The 16,441-nt window shown below is 37.5% G+C and overlaps 1 pseudogene; it reads left to right on the top strand.

The window, feature by feature from the left end:
- The first annotated feature begins 308 nt into the window (after positions 1 to 308).
- On the top strand, positions 309 to 683 carry LOC124108634 (transcription initiation factor TFIID subunit 13-like; annotated as a pseudogene).
- The last annotated feature ends 15,758 nt before the right edge of the window (positions 684 to 16,441 follow it).

Raw genomic sequence — 16,441 nt, 5'->3', positions numbered from 1 at the left:
GAAACCCACTGGCTCTACCCCACTCTCTCCAATCCAACTGCTTGCAGAAATGGCTGGGAGAGATGCATCTGGATGGGAAATCAAAAGGGTGAGGATGGGAGAAATTGTTTGGAGACTGAACTCGAGACCAGGAAATGTGGAGTCTGCAGGTGACAGAGGAGACTAAGAATTGGCTCCCCCACCACACAAGTGGAACCCAAGGGAGATCCCTGGGGTAAAGTCTCCCAGTGTGGACCAGCAAGTATAGGGTGCTGGCAGTGCACTAATTTAAAATCTCCAGACTGGCTGTGGGCTGGCGGGATAGTGGGATGGCAGATGAGGAAGAAGACCCGACCTTTGAGGAGGAAAATGAAGAAATTGGAGGAGGCGCAAAAGGTGGACAGGGTAAAAAAAAGAGAATTTTTACTAAAGAATTGTGATGCATGATGTATGGGTTTGGGGATGACCAGAATCCTTACACTTAGTCATTAGATATTCTTGAAGACCTTGTCATAGAGTTCATCACTGAAATAACTCACAAGGCAATGTCATTTGGAAGACAAGGTCGAGTACAAGTTGAAGATATCGTCTTCTTGATTCAAAAGGACCCAAGAAAGTTTGCTAGGGTTAAAGACTTTCTTACCATGAATGAAGAATTGAAACGAGCTAGAAAAGCATTTGATGAAGCAAACTACAGATCTTGATAAATTTTGTACTTTGTGAAATTTCATTATCTTCTGTGGAAATCATATACAATAATTGTGTATTTTGTTCAGTAATGTCCTAATATCTAGGCATGTAAATGAAAGATGGAGAAACAAAGTTTTCAGCCTTTATTTTCATGTCTTTGATTTTAGAGTGATCCTTCAGCCTTTAATTGCCTGCCTTTACATGACTATACTTGAATTACTTACTGAGTTTAATGACTACACGAAAGTTAAAGTACCTTACAAATTATGCAGTTCCTTCTGACTTTTGACTATCTAAAGGATGAAGTAGTATTTATGTGTTAGGTATATTTGTGCCATTATAAGCTATACTATAGCTGTTTAATGTGAAATCTAAGTGTCATTTTGACTATGACAGCTGAGACATATGCCTTACGTATTCTGAAGTTTTTAGACAACAGTGGTCTGAAATGTTATTAAAGATAGTGAACTGGTTTTTCTTTTAAGGAGATGATATTTGAAACTACAAGTTTTGTAAGAATGTTTATGTGTCTTAAATGATAATTTGTTTTAATGTTTTCTAAAGAGTGATTTTTTTTATTTTTTTTTTTTTAGAAACTTTAAGTTTCATGTTGATGCTTCCATGTTGAAAGACTTTTTTTATTTAAAACCTTTTGGACTTAGGTTACTTTTTAAGTTTTAGAACTCATTTTCCCAATCTAAGCCAAAGGCATTCAGGCAAATACTTAAACACCTGAGTACAAAACAAAGGCTGAGGACAGTATCTCCCTATTGGAGTAGTTCAGGACTAAAGATCATCAAGTCAAGAACTAGTTTCTGGAGAGCCATACCTGAACCCACTGCATATTTAAGGACTCAAAGTCTGTTTAGTATACTGTATACAGAAAATGTTCATAAGAGTAATCAAGAGATCATGCTATAGCAAACCAGACATTTCTGTTCTTAATCCCTCACTCTGGTCCTGCACCTCCTCTCCTGTGTATTATTTAGTCCTTATTTATATTTTTAATGAAATTGCAAGTTCATAGTTAGGTTCTATTCCCTCCTCTGTCTCATCAGCCGTCTCCAACTGCTCATGTCCTAGGCAGACTGCACCCACATCTGGTCTCTACCTGGAACCTGGAGTTTATTCTCTTCCTCACCCAGAAGATACCTCTTCTCTTCCTTTTCCCATCAAAACTGCTCTAGGTGAGACAAGGACCAGCCTCACCCTACCCTCCACCTCCATTTGTGGGGACAGATTCCCATTCTCCAGAAGTTCCTCCTCTGTTCCCAATTATGGACACTTATAGTAACTTGTTAAACTCTCTTATTAACTCTGGCACTCAGGCTTTCCCCATTAGGTGTCAAATCAGCTGTAGGCTGTTTATAGGACTTTTTGTCAGATTGAGGTGTTTTCCTTCTCATACTTATTTGCTTAGCACTTAGAACATGACTGGGTGTTGAATTTTGTGAAGTCCTAGCTTTATATCTCTTAAGATGATGAATAATTTTGTTAACTTGATTAATAGCACTTCTGAATATTCTATTGTTCACAGGACTACAGTATTCCTGGGATATTACTCACTTGATCATGATGTATTATCTATTTTATTTTGATATTTATTTTCCTAATATTTTGTGGTGTTTATTGTGCTTCTTCATGAAGGATATTAGTTTATAATTTTCTTATCTTAAAATGTCCTTGTGATGACTGATATTTTAGCTCAGCAGTAAAGTGCTTGACTAGGGTTCACAAGGCCCTGGGTTTGATCACCAGCACTGCAAAAAGTAATCATAATTATAAATATTAATTTAAGAATTAAGTGTTGCTTGATTATTTTGTGATCAGGATCCTTCTGGCCTCATAAAATGGGTTTGGCGATATAATATATCCCAGGCATGTTATCATAAAATCTTTGTATAAGATTAGTATTATTTGGTTCTTAAATATTTGATAGAATCACCAATGAATATGTTTCTAGGGTCTATTTGGTAAGGTTTTTATAAATTTAATTACTATAAAATGTATATAGCTATTCAGATTTTCCACTTTTTTCTTATATATTTTGATAATTTGTTTTTCAAGATTTTTTTGTCTATGTTATCATTGAGCTAAATGTTTTTCCTATAATACATCCGTATAAGAAGATACACAGGACTACATTATGGTAATACCTTAGGATATGTTGAGATATCTTTTGTATTTGGATATTGCTTATTGTGCTTTTCTTTCTCACTTAATCTTGCTCTCATCAAGTTTATTAAACTTTTTGAAAAGTCATTTTTCTGTTTTGTTTTTTTTGTGGTGTTATCATTTTCTATATTCTACATCATATCTTTACTATTTCTTTTCATCCACTTACTTTGGTTTAATTCCTTCTTTTTTTTTTCTCAAGGTGGATAATCAGAGTCAACATTAATTTTATCCCTGTGTCTTTTTCTAATGTAAGCAGGTGGCACTAGACACATTCCTTTCTTCAGCTGCATCCTGTTGCTAGGTTGCTTTTCAGTTATCCATCAGTTCAAAATAATTTCCAATTCCCCTTGTAATTTTTTCTTTAAACATAGGTATTTTTTTAAAGAAACACATTGCTTAATTCTAAAAAGTTTGGTTATCATTCAGGTATTTTACATTGTTGACTCATAATTTAAGTATTGTCAAATATGCTTGGGAAAAAATTCTTAAATTTTGAGACTCACTTTATGAGCATATTAGTTAACTTGACATCACTGTGACAAAACACCTGAGACAAACAACTTAAAAGAAGGAAAATTTGTTTAAGATAATGTTTTGAGAGGTTTAATCCATGGTTTTTAGCACCTTTTCTCTGGACCTGTGGTAAAGCCGAACAGCTTGGTTGGGGTCATGGTGTTTGGGAAGTGAGAGAGCAGAGGGGTCCAGGTCCCAATCTCCCCTTCCAGGCCATGCCTCCAATGACTTAACTTCCTTAATCCAAGCCCCAGCTTCCAAAGTTTCCACCATTCCCAATTCCATCATAAGCTGGGTACTCAACATTCAGCACATAATCTTATGTAGAAAATACAAGATTGCAACCACAACAATGATTGTACCTTACAGTCTACCTTAGTGAATGTTCCCTGTAATCCTGAAATTAATATGACATCTCTTCTCTATCTAATGTTCTATAAAAGCTTCAGGTTTTATAAATCTTTGATAACCATACAAACTTGTTTCTTGTACTTATTGTATCAATTACAGACAGATGAGTGTTTACAATTCTATTCATGACAGTAGATTTCCTTAGTTCTGGTCATTTTTTTTTTGAAGCTCTAGTATTCAAAGGGCATGCACATTAATGAATTTCATGTTTTGTTAAAATATCAACTCCTTTATCATTGTGAAATGTCTCTTCTATAGTTCTGATAATAGTCCTTGTCTGGAAATCTATTTTAGGGCTCTTGTATTTTGTGCCATGTCAACTTAGCTTAATTAGAACTAAGTTCCCCAGAATCTCCTTTGTTGTACACTTCTCAGTTAGAATTGGCCCAAAGAGAAATTAGATAAAGGAGAAATGTTTATTATTCTCTTAACCTACTACAGTGGTAAATGGACAGTGTGGTGTTGGACAGATGGAGAGGTGCTGCCTCCTCCATTCTACATGAAGCTCTTCTTCATGACTGCTACCAGTGCATACCCACAATGGTTTTAGCCATCATCAGATAAGTGGCTAAAACTCCAAAAAGAAACAGCTCCCTTCATGAGTCCAACACTTCTTACTCTGAGGTCACACTTGTGCTAATAGACATATCAGCTCTCAGGCATTACCTCCTTGGTGATTCTTCTGACCCTCCAACTCCACTGTTCAGATCCTCTCTTCCCTAATTCTTTTTCTAATTTCAATGAGATAGTAAAATGTTATTCTCTGAGAAAGCAGCAAAGTTAATATTCTAACTGGTGTTTGTAAAAAAAAAAAAAGAAAGAAAACACACATTACCAATATCAAGAATTGCATGGGATATCATTAAATATCCTAAAAATACAAAAGGCAAAATAAGAGAATATTATAACATTATGAACTAACCTACACACATAAATTCAAGTGTGGATCTATTTCTTGAAAATCCCAAGCTACTAAATTCACTCAAAATAAACCAAGTAAACTGAATAGTGCTCTAACTACTATTTAAACTATATTAATTTTTAAAAAGTAATCTCTAGGTCCACATTGATTAACTGGAAATTCTATTAACAATTAAGAAAGTACATTATGCTACATAAATTTTTTTCAAAAATTGTAAAAGAAGGAAACACCTTATGATTCATTATGTGAAGTCAGCATGACCTTGATACAATACAAATGAGATCCCTGACTTCTAAAAAACAAAACAAAAACCCCAAACCTATAGAACAATAACCATAACGAACATACATACAAAATTTGTAATGAAATATTAATAAATTAATTCCAGCAATATACAAAATGAACAATACAATAAGTGGGTGTGATAATTTTCTAACGTGAACTTAACTACATTAAGGTTCACACCAATAGCTGGTGAGACATTATTTTTGCTTGTGTATAGAAGAGATTAGTATTTGGCGCAGAATCTTCACTGATATGCATACACATCATTAAATTCATTGATGGTCCCATAAAAAATAAAGATAGAGGGCTGAGCATGATGGTGTACACCTGTAATCCCACTTCCTGAGAGGCTGAGGCAGGAGGATCTCAAGTTCAAGGCCAGCCTGGTAAACTCAGTGAGACCCTGTCACAAAATAAATTAAAAATGGCTGGGTTGTGCCTCAGTGGCAGATGCTTGGCTAGTATGTAGAAGACTCTGGGTCCAATCTCCAGTACCGCAAAGATTAACAATAATAATCAAGATGGAAAAATAACTAATTCACTTTGTCTTCTGGAGCTGGGAAAGTCATCTCTTCAACTTTACTGTGAAAGCTCCCCTGCTTCTTAAACCTGTGGACTCAGAATAACTTACATCTGGTTCTCCAGCTTTGATGACATATCATGGGACTTCCTGGCCTTCACAATTGTGAATCAATTCTCATAATGCATCCTCTCATACCTACATGTCTTATAGGTTCTCTTTTTGTGGGGAGAAACTTCCCTAATTACTGAGTTAATCCCAGGGATGCCTGACTGGCTCTCTGTGAAATAATCAATTGTTGTAATTCACTATGTTGATAGTCTAAATACTAAAACCACATAATAATATCAATTGATGCAGAAACTATATTTGGCATTATGTATTGCACTACCCAGTTTAAAGACTTAATATAAAGCTGCAGTTAGCAAGATATTGTACTATGGACAAAGAGATAAACACAGATGAATTTAACAAAAAGATTAACTTCCACAAATAGGGCCCCATCAGTATGGCCAATTGACTATTGACAAAGGTAAAAAGGCAATTCAGTAAGAACATCTATTGGTGATTAAAAAAAAAAATAGCAGTGTATTAGGAATAGAAGAGAATGTCCTCAAACTGATAAAGGACATCGACAAAACGGAACAGCTAATTTCACACTCACCGCATTTCCTGGTGAAAACCAAATACTGTCCCCACCACATTGGAAACAAGGCAAGGTGTCCACCCTCACCACTCACATCAGCATTCTATGTCAGTCTTAACCAATGAGATAATGCAGAAAAGGAAATAAAAGGCATCCATTCTTGGAAAGGTATAGATAAAACTGTTTCTATCACAGGTTTGATGATTGTCCATATAGAAGATCTCAAAGAATCTTGGTGGTAAACCCCCCAGCCCCTCTCATTAGTTTATTAAAACTAATGAGAGGGGCTGGGGCTGGGGCTCAGCAGTAGCACATTTGCGTGGTATGTGTGAGGCACTGGGTTCAATTCTCAGCACCACTTATAAATAAATGAAAAAAGATTTATATTTATTTAGCAGTATTGTAGGGTGCAATGTACATAAACAAAAATCAAACATATTTCTATTACTAACAATATAAAACTAGAAAGCAAACTTTTAAAATCTTAAAATCAATACCATTTAAAATGGTTCCCCCAGGGTGAAATTCTTCAAAAAAACATAATATGGTGTATAAATGGCAAAGGATTTTAAAAGGATAAAAGAACACCTAAATTAGGAGATATAATGTGTTTATATGGTTCAGAGGACCCACAGCGGTAATAGCTGAGTAATATCTGTACTCACCGGAGGAAGAAAAGCTGGGGCACAAGGAGGCTGAGAAAGGGCTTGCAAATCCAAGGGGGGTTGGGACTTGTTCATTACTGTGGTTCCATGCAGTAGTGGTGAGCCCTCTGGACACTTTAAGTCCAACAATCAGAGTTCAAGTGTCGGTGGAACCTTTTGTTTAGTTGGGGTAAAGGTCATTATCTTTCCCTCCTTAAAATGGGAAATGTTTCCCCTCCAAGTTCTACTTTAGGGGACAGGCGGGATTCAGGGCAGGGAGAGAGGCTGCTCAGGACAGTGACTGCTCCCTGAGTCCTCCATGGTCCCCTGCTGTTTGCCCGCTCAGCCCTGTCCCCCAGCGCTGACCCCTGGCTCCTCGCTAATTCGGGTGCCCGAGGCTGCGATCACTGGGAAACTGGATACATGGAATCTGGGTGTCCATGCTTGGGACATCCTGTCCTCGGCGACTCTGCCGGCTCCATGCTTTCTGGCACTGGAGGTGTCCACCCCGTGGACAATAGGCCCCGTGACCCTGCAAGACCCCCTCTGTCCTCAGGTGACCCTCAGCAACTGGCCACATATTTGGCTCTATTGTCCTATTTCCATACAAGTAGAAAATACTTGAAATAGGAAAAGGCGTTCCTTAACTCAGGGGTGGGATGATCAGACTCAGTTTCCAGTCCTGGGTTCAAGCGGGTGGGGAGCAGTTCAGTCGGTTCCTTAGATTCTTGACTGTCACGGTTTTAGCGGAAGAATAGCGCGCTTCCGAGTGTCTATTGAGGCCAGTAGGGGGCGCAGGTGCCTAGGATTTTGCGCCCCAGTGTAGGGAATCGCTTGAAGCCCTGAATTCGGCCAAGAGCTGGGCCTTGATTTGAGTGTCCCGGAAGTTGAGTCCCCAAGTTCTTCAATGGAGTTCGTCCGGTGGGAAAGGTGAGAGGAGCCTGAGCAGCTCCAGGAGCGCGCCCCAGAATCGCAAGGCTCCCCCTGTTCCTGCCAGGCTCTGCTCTGAAAAGAAGCCCTTGGAGATCATGAAAAGTTCATTGTGATTCCTTCCCTCCTCTTCACGGAAAAATTTAGAGGAGTATTTGAAAGACTCTTCCCACCTAGTTAAATGTTCTCCGTCTGGCGTTAAACAAGAGTTTTCTTTAGGAGAGAGAGAGAGAGAGAGAGAGAGAGAGAGAGAGAGAGAGAGGTGTGTGTTGGATTTTAAAACTTTGCATGGTTACAAAGGACTGAAAAATAGTTGCTTTTTAAAAAAAAAAAATGTTTTAGTTGTAGATGGACGTATTACCTTTATTTGTTTGTCTTTATTTTTATGTGGTGCCCCGGGGATCGAACCTAGTGCCTAGGCAAGTGTTTTACCTCTGAGCCACAACCCCAGCCCCAATAGTTACTTTTTTGAGAGACTTACTTTGGAGCACCCGAAAAGAAAGACTCTGGGGACTTGGAAAGTTGTGTAGGGAGGGGAGACCAACTGAAAGGAGGGGACCAGCAAGGAGCTAAGAGGGTAGTTTTCAGTTGCTGGGTTTGAGATACCACATTTGCCCACTCTGGAGCCTCTCTCATGTCGTTAGAATCCCTTATGAATCCACCCAAGAATGCTGTGCACCCAGAAAGCTTGGAGCTATTTGCTTTCTTTGTTTTCACTAACTTGCCTTTCATCCTGGAATTAGGGAAATCTCTTTTGTAAGATGGGTAGTAGCTAAATCAGGTACCTTGCTGGCTTCCTTAACCCCTTATGTTCCATTGTCCCATTTTTGGAACACCAAAAAACTTAAATTGAGCCACAAATAGAAAATGTATGTAACTTCCAAATAAATGTTTGTGTTTTTAGAGTTCTAGTATTCTGAGAAACATAATAAGGGAATAATCTCTCATATTTACAAATATTATTAATGATATCATTATTAATGATAATAAATTGTATAATAAGCTCTAGATTGAACTTTGCAAACTATTTTAATGCACCTGCATCAATTCCATTGAAATATTGGCAGAATTGAAAACTTGGGGCTTAATGGTTAAGTTTGACTGGCAGTACACTCTCTCCCCTCCCCCACATTTTTTTCCCCCTGCAGACAGGCTGCCTTCTGGGGCTAGAGAGGTTTAGATTGAGGGGAGAGGTTCAGGACTTGAGACCATCAAATCAAAGAATAGTTCTGGCTGAAGATTCAAGGACTGGACTCCTGTTCAGTAGACAGTACAAGTTTTATCAAAGTAATCAACAGATTTCTCTGTAGCAACCCAGGCATTTTTAATCTTATGCCCTCACTCCACCTCCCCTCCTTGTGAATTGTTTAGTCCATATTTAATTTTTATTTTTTAATGCTATTGCAAGTTCTTAGGTTCTGATTTTTATGTCTCACCAGCCATCTCCAATTGCCCTTGCTCTGGACAGACTGCACCTCCATCTGGTCCCTACCTGAAGCTTACAGTTATTTTCTCTCCTTCACCTAGGAAATATCCCGTCTCTTCTTTTTTTTTTTTTTAAGTTTTTTAAGTTTATATATGACAGCAGAATGCATTACAATTCTTACTACACATATAGAGCACAATTTTTTCATATCTCTGGTTGTATACAAAGTATATTCACACCAATTCATGTCTTCATACACGTACTTTGGATAATAATATCTATCACATTCCACCATCATTTATAACCCCATGCCCCCTCCCTTACCCTCCCAACCCTCTGCCCTATCTAGATTTCTTCTATTCCTCCCATGCTCCCCCTCCCTACCCCACTATGAATCAGCCTCCTTTTATCAGAGAAAACATTCTGCATTTGGTTTTTGGGGATTGACTAACTTAACTTAGCATTATCTTTTCTAACTCCATCCATTTACCTGCAAATGATTTTATTCTCTTTTATTGCTGGGTAATATTCCATTTTATATATATGCCACATTTTTTAATCCATTCATCTATTGAGGGGCATCTAGGTTGAAATAAAATCAAGAATAAATAAATGGGATGGAATCAAACTAAAAAAGTTTCTTCTCAGCAAAAGAAACAATCTGTGAGGTAAATCGAGAGCCTACATCTTGGGAGCAAATCTTTACCCCTCACACATCAGATGGAGCACTAGTCTCTAGGGTATATAAAGAACTCAAAAAGCTAAGCACCAAAAAAACAAATAACCCAGTCAATAAATGGGCCAAAGATCTGAACAGACACTTCTCAGAAGATGATGTACAATCAACAAATACATGAAAAAAATGTTCATCATCACTAGCAATTAGAGAAATGCAAATCAAAACTACTCTAAGATTTCATCTCACTCCAGTCAGAATGGCAGCTATTATGAAGACAAACAACAATAGGTGTTGGTGAGGATGTGGGGAAAAAGGCACACTCATACACTGCTGGTGGGACTGCAAATTGGTGCAGCCAATATAGAAAGCAGTATGGAGATTTCTCGGAAAATTGGGAATGGAACCACCATTTGACCCAGCTGTCCCTCTTCTCGGTGGATACCCAAAGGACTTAAAAACAGCATACTACAGGGACACAGCCACATCAATGTTTATAGCAGCACAATTCACAATAGCTAAACTGGGGAACCATTCCCTTCTCTTCTCCTTTCCATCAATACCGCTCTAGCTGGGACAAATCCCCAGCAGCCTCACCCCACCCTCCACCTCTCTTAGTAGAGGCAGATTCCCATTGTCCTGCAATTTCTCCCTCAGCCCCCTTATGTGCATTTCTAGCAACTTGCTTAAGTCACCAATTAATTTTGGCAGTTTTCTGGTAAACTCCTTAGTATTATCTACCTACACGGTCAGTAATTTGCAATTTAAGACAGCTCTACTTCTTCCTTTTAAATCTTCTGCCTACAGTTTTCTTGCCTTGTCTTTTCCCCAGTGTTTGTGGTTTCTATTCAGGCTTTCCCCATTACATATGAAATCAGTTGTAGGTTATAAGGACTTTTTTCTCAGGATGAGGTGTTTTCCTTCTATTCCTCATTGTTTAGAAATTAGAACATGACTGGGTGTTGATTTTTTTTAATTCAACATTTACTGTCTAAATCATTCGTTGAGCACTTCCTACACTGTCTTTATTTTAAAATATCCTTTATGTTGTTCTTACACATTAGACATCTTTTGTGGGCTGGTACTTTGTCTCATCAGTTCTCTTACAGCTGAGAACATACATTATAAATCTTACACCTCATCGTGGAGAAACACAGGACTCAAAATAGTTTGAACTGAAAGGTTGTGAGTGCCTCTGATGAAAGCCAACCTTGACAGTTTTTAAGAAATAATCTGCTGTCTCATCACTAATAAATATTCTATATGGAATGTAAGAAAGGAAAAATAAGCCATAATTTTATTCACTACAATTATGCTTCTTTAATACTTTTTAAGTTGTAGATGGAAACAATATCTTTATTTTTCTATTTATTTTTATGTGGTGCTGAGGATCAAACCCAGGACCTCACATGTGAGGGGTAAGCACTCTATCTCTGAGCTACAAACCCAGCCCTGCTTCTTTAATATTGATCCTAGGACTATATTGTTTGAAACAGACATTTCTTAAAATTATAACTTGACAAGGAACAAACTCTTTTGACAAAATATTTGATGATCATTCCTCCTAATGATAATTACTTCCATCTCAGTGCAAGGAGTGGTGGTCATGTTATGTGTGCTCTTAACTAACAATCTTCTGACTAGCTAGTTATCTAGTTAACCAGATGTCAAAAGACTACATGGTTCCTAGGCTCTTAGGCATATTCCAACAGCTTCCAAGGGTTTTCATAGAAAAACCAAACAAAAGGATGCTACAGCCATTGAAAGTGCTCAAAGTGTTTTGTCTTTCCCTCTGCAGGCAACAGGATTGCTTCTTACTTTCAGCAATTATTTTATTACTATTATTATTATTATTACTATTACTATTACTATTATTTAAGGCTTAAGAAATAGAAATTTATTTTCTCACCATTCTGGAAGCTGGAAGTCCAACATCAAGATGTCAGTAGGGTTAGTAGGTTAATTCTGAGGCCTCTTTCCTTGGCTTTCTTTCTTTCTTTCTTTTTTAACTTGTTGTTTTTAGGTATACATGACAGTAGGGTATATTTTGACATATTATACATACATAGAGTGAAACCCATTCCAATCAGGATCCCATTCTTGTTGTTTTACATAATGAGGAGTTACACTGGTAGTGTATTCATATATGAGCCCAGAAAAGTTATGTCAGATTCATTCTTTCCTAACCCCATCCTGCCCTCCCTCTTTCCTTCATTTCCCTTTGTCAAATCCAATGAACTTCTATTCTTCCCCTCCCTACCATTCCTCATTATGGGTTAGCATCCACATATCAGAGAGAACATTTGGCCTTTTTTTTTTTGCAGGGGGGGAGGGGGGGTTGGAATTGGCTTATTTCACTTAGCATGATATTCTCCAGTTCCTTCACTTTACTAGCAAATGACATAATTTTTTCTTTATGGCTGAGTAATATTCCATTGTGTATACATTACCACATTTTCTTTATCCATTCATCTATTGAAGGACATCTAGGCTGGTTCCATAGCTTGGCTATTGTGAATTGAGATGCTATAAATATTGATGTGGCTTCATCATCGTAGTATGTTGATTTTAAGTCCTTTACATATAAGCCAAGGAGTGGGATAACTGGGTCAAATGGTGGTTCCATTTCAAGTTCTCCAAGGAATCTCCATACTACTTTCCATAGTGGTTGCCCTAATTTGCAGTCCCTCCAGCAATGTATGAGTAGACCTTTTTTCCACATCCTTACCAACATTTATTGTTACTTGCATTCTTGATAATTGCCATTGTGATGTTAAACCACGACGCAAAGAAAAGACTACAGGCTCCAATTTTGAATCAAATTAAAGCAAGCTTGACTTTGTGTACACAGGACTGTCTCTCCCAAAACCCCAGGCTAGAGATCTGTACCCCAGCTCTCCAGGAAAATGGTTTTATAGCACAAAAAGTTGCAAAGGGGAGTGTCTTAGGAACTTATAGATAACAGGATTTTGACAAGCATAATACAAAGGCAAATAGCGGGTTAATGATCTACATGGCATGATATTTCAAGGTAGGGAGTAAATTCAGATCCCAGAGGATTTATGAGGCTCTGCTGAGGTTTCAGAGAGGATTGTTATCTGGTCAGGGTGAGCTAAGATTTATGAGGCGCCACTAAGGTTTTAGAGATGGAGATAGTCAAGAAGAGCCAGTCATGGGTGAGTTCGGAGCACAGGCAGGAATTCCAAACAAGTTTAGAAACTGCAGTCAGAAATTAATTTTTCATGACTTTGTGATGAGATGGCTCCCAATCTTAAAATGAAATTAGGCTGGGTTTATCAGTAACTGGAGTGAGATGGAATCTCAGTGTAGTTTTAATTTGAATCTCTCTAATTGCTAGAGATGTTGAACATTTCTTCATATATTTTTTGACATTCATATTTTTTTCTTCTGTGACATTCCTGTTCAGTTCCTTTGTCCATTTAGTGATTGGAATATTTGGAGGTTTTGGTGTTAAGTTTTTTGAGTTCTTTTTATATCCTGAAAATTAATGCTGTATCTGAGGTGCAGGTGGTAAAGATTTTCTCCCATTCTGTAGGCTCTCTCTTGGCATTATTGTTTCCGTTGCTGTGAAGAAGCTTGATACCATTCCTAAACTGACATGGTGTAGAGTTGGGCCTACTTTTTCTTCGAGGAATTGAACCCCTATATCAAATCCTGCACAAAACTCAACTCAAAGTAGATCAAGGACCTAGATATTAGACCAGAGATGCTATGACTACTGGAAGAAAAAGTAGGCCCAACTCTCCATCATGGGTGTTGAATTTTTTGAACTACCGTTTTTTCATTTATTAACATATTGATTAATTTTGTCAATGTAATTAACTGCACTGCTTAATTTTCTATTGATAAAATAGTTTAACACTCTTGAGACATCCTTTTGATCATGATGTATTAACTATTTTATAGTATTTTATCATGAAAAATGTTTATATTTATTCAAATAGTGTTGTTAAAATTTTTATCACATCTATCTTGTATGTATGTAAAGGATGTGGGAAATAAACTGGTTAAATTATAACTTTTAACTTCACATTCTGAACCCAACTCTTTTGAGTCACTTTTTACGTCACTGTCCCCACTGCCTGCATTTGCCCACGGAACAGAGTCCTAGGTGTCTTCAAGAGCACTGATTATTCCTCCTCTTGAAAGAAGGCTCCATCCCATCTTCTGTTGATGCTAGTGGGAAGCTTTAGACAAAACAATGTCTGATGCCTTCATCTTAGTCCAGCTCTGCCCATGAATCCCTCACACCAGCCTCTTATTGCTTTGAATATTGTTTTCAGTGATTCCAAGAGTCTGGGCAATTTCCTCTGCCTTTGATTTCATTGCTTGGTGTGTGATAGGCAATCCCTTTGCACGTGCCTCACTGACAAAATATAGTTCAGTTTCATCTATTTGTGGGTATCTTCTAATGTTAGGTTATGTAAAATATTTTGTGGGTGCTTTGCAAGAAAATATGGAATTTCCAACAATGAGTATTTGCTTTTCTAATATCAAATTTCTGCCCTGCCTTTCTGTTTTCATGCTTTTCTGCATATACAATAACCTTGTGTTTCAATGTTAAGTCATAGCATAATTTTTCTGAAGGCATTTTAAAATGCCAATCAAAAACTGACATTTTTGGTATTAACAATCCACAGGTCAATTAGAGGATGCCATTTATAAGCTGTAATTCACACAGGCACAAGTTAGGATAATTCTGTGATTATCAACTGGTTAGAGTACTGAGATGCATTCCAATTTCAAACAAGCTAAAATGTGAAGAAAAAACTTATATTTTATGACTATTAAAATATGGGTTTTTTTTTCGAATTTAGAATGATCACCAGATTCACACCAGTGCCAACAAACAAGCAAACAAAGACTCAATGAGCCAAGGAATAAGTGTGCTAAGTAAAAAGTTAGTGAATCGAAATATTGTCTTTAAAATAAAATTAGCAGTGGTCCAATTGGTTTTAATTCCCTTTGTTATCTTATGGCTTACATTTAACTTTTTTGAACCATTAAATCCAAATACAAATATTCTTCAGTCATTTAATAAATTTCAAAGTCAAGTCACTAAAGACAGAGAGGTTCACAATTACATTCCACCATTCACTGATAAAGGACCATGTGTGGGGTCAATGACTTTTGTTATGGTTTAAATGTGGTGTCCCCCAAAACTCATGTGTGAGACAATGTGAGAAGGTTTGGAGGAGAAATGATTCAATTATATTCTTAACCTAATCATGAATTAATCCCTGACGGGATTAACTGGGTGGGGACTGGAAGTAAGTGGGGTGTAGCTAGAGGAAGTGGTTCATTGGAGGCACATCTATGAGATAGATAGATATATATATATATATATATATATATATATATATATATATATATATATATATATATATATATTATACCTGGAGAGTGAAATCTCTCTCTGCTTCCTGATCATCCTGTGAGCTGCTTCCTGTACCACACTCTTCTACCATGATGTTCAGCCTTATCTTAATCCCTGAGGAATATAGCCTGCTGAAACTGTGAGCACTCAAATAAACTTTTCTTCCTAAAATTGTTCTGCCTAGATCTTCTAGTCACAGCAGCAAAAAAGCTAACTAAAACAACCTTCATCATCATGTGCTCTCCTTCGGGGAGGTGATCTTATCCTGTCTGCAGAGCATAAAGGGTCTGCTTCAGTTTAGGATCCAGAAAGGCTCATGACCTCCCTGCTGGGATCCTGGGTTTCCCACTAGTCCCGGGAGAAACTTAAAACACAAAAGACATGCCACACAAAACACCAACTGCACCATCAGCAGAAAGACCATGAACAATGTGGCCAGGAACAGCAGCAGGATTAGCTGATCTGGTGCCACCTTGGGGGAAGGCACAGGACACACAGGGACACAATCCTCCCAGCCGCCATGGTCCCGAGGTCCTCTGGGTCCCCAGGAATGACAGGTAAGTGTCTCCCAGGGGTCACAGTGACTTCTCGCCCAGTTTTACAATGTTTTTACATGTACTTTCCCAATATCTTGTGGTGTTTATTTTATCTGTGTTCATTAGAAATGATAGTTTTTAGTTTGCTTACCTTAAAATGTCCTTGTGTGGACGGGGGTCTTATTAGCTCAGTGGTAGAATGCCAGCTGAAGAGGCCCTGGGTTTGATCACCAGCACTATAAAATTAGTAATAATTATGATGATGATGATGATGATGATGATGATGGCAATAAATATGAATAAAATAATTTAAATGTCCTTCTCAAGGTGGAAGCACAGACAGGACATTGATTTTGTCCTTGTGTTCTTTTCTAGTGTAAGCAGTTGGAGAGTTAGAGGGAGACACTCCCTTAAGAACTTCTTCAGCTGCATCCCATCACTCTTGATATTTTTGCATTTCAATTATTCATCATTCATTTCCCTGGTAATTTTTTTCTTTAACACATAAGTAATTTTAAAAGAAATAGATTACCTAATTTCAAAACATTTGGTTGGTTTTCAGATTTGTTATATTGTTGACTAACAATCTAACTTTGTTGTGGTTAAATAATACTCTGAATAAAATCTTTTAAGATATATTCAAGACTTATTTTTATGATTTATTATTCATATTTGTGACACTGTGAT

The sequence above is a fragment of the Marmota monax genome, unplaced genomic scaffold, assembly GCF_021218885.2.
Source record: "Marmota monax isolate L192 unplaced genomic scaffold, Marmota_monax_Labrador192_F-V1.1 WCK01_AAM20220418_F8-fsc00181, whole genome shotgun sequence".
Lineage (NCBI taxonomy): Eukaryota > Metazoa > Chordata > Mammalia > Rodentia > Sciuridae > Marmota > Marmota monax.
Note: the sequence above shows the minus strand (reverse complement) of the source record. Positions and strands in the feature narration are given on the sequence as shown.